This window comes from Pterocles gutturalis, unplaced genomic scaffold (assembly GCF_000699245.1).
Source record: "Pterocles gutturalis isolate BGI_N339 unplaced genomic scaffold, ASM69924v1 scaffold38786, whole genome shotgun sequence".
In the NCBI taxonomy this organism is placed as follows: domain Eukaryota; kingdom Metazoa; phylum Chordata; class Aves; order Pterocliformes; family Pteroclidae; genus Pterocles; species Pterocles gutturalis.
The window spans coordinates 896-1,304 of NW_010099126.1; positions in this window are offsets into that span (position 1 = coordinate 896).

Sequence of the window (409 nt, forward strand, 5' to 3'; positions counted from 1 at the left end):
GGGGGGAGAACCGGGGAAAGGGCCCTGCCGTTGGACATGTACTACCTGTGCACGAGGACCTATCCAAAGAGGAAAAGACAATGACAGTTAAGGGAGATTATTTAGAAAAAAATATTTTAGAGAAATGTTTCAGATAACTTCTCACCCCAACCAGCTGAATGACATAGTCCCTCACATCTTGGGCACCTCGTTCCCATGAAGACACCTCCAGGGCAGGACTCTCAGAGCTGGTGTCAGAACAGAAGCTGACAATCCCTAGAGAGCAAGAGCACCACAGAAATGTGGGGAAACAAGCAAGGAAAGTGCAATGGGCCAAAAAAAGTAAGCAAGGAGAAAAACACAGATGGCCATACTGTGAAGCCTTCTCCATACCCTGCCTTGCTCTCCACATCACAGACAAGTGACACTG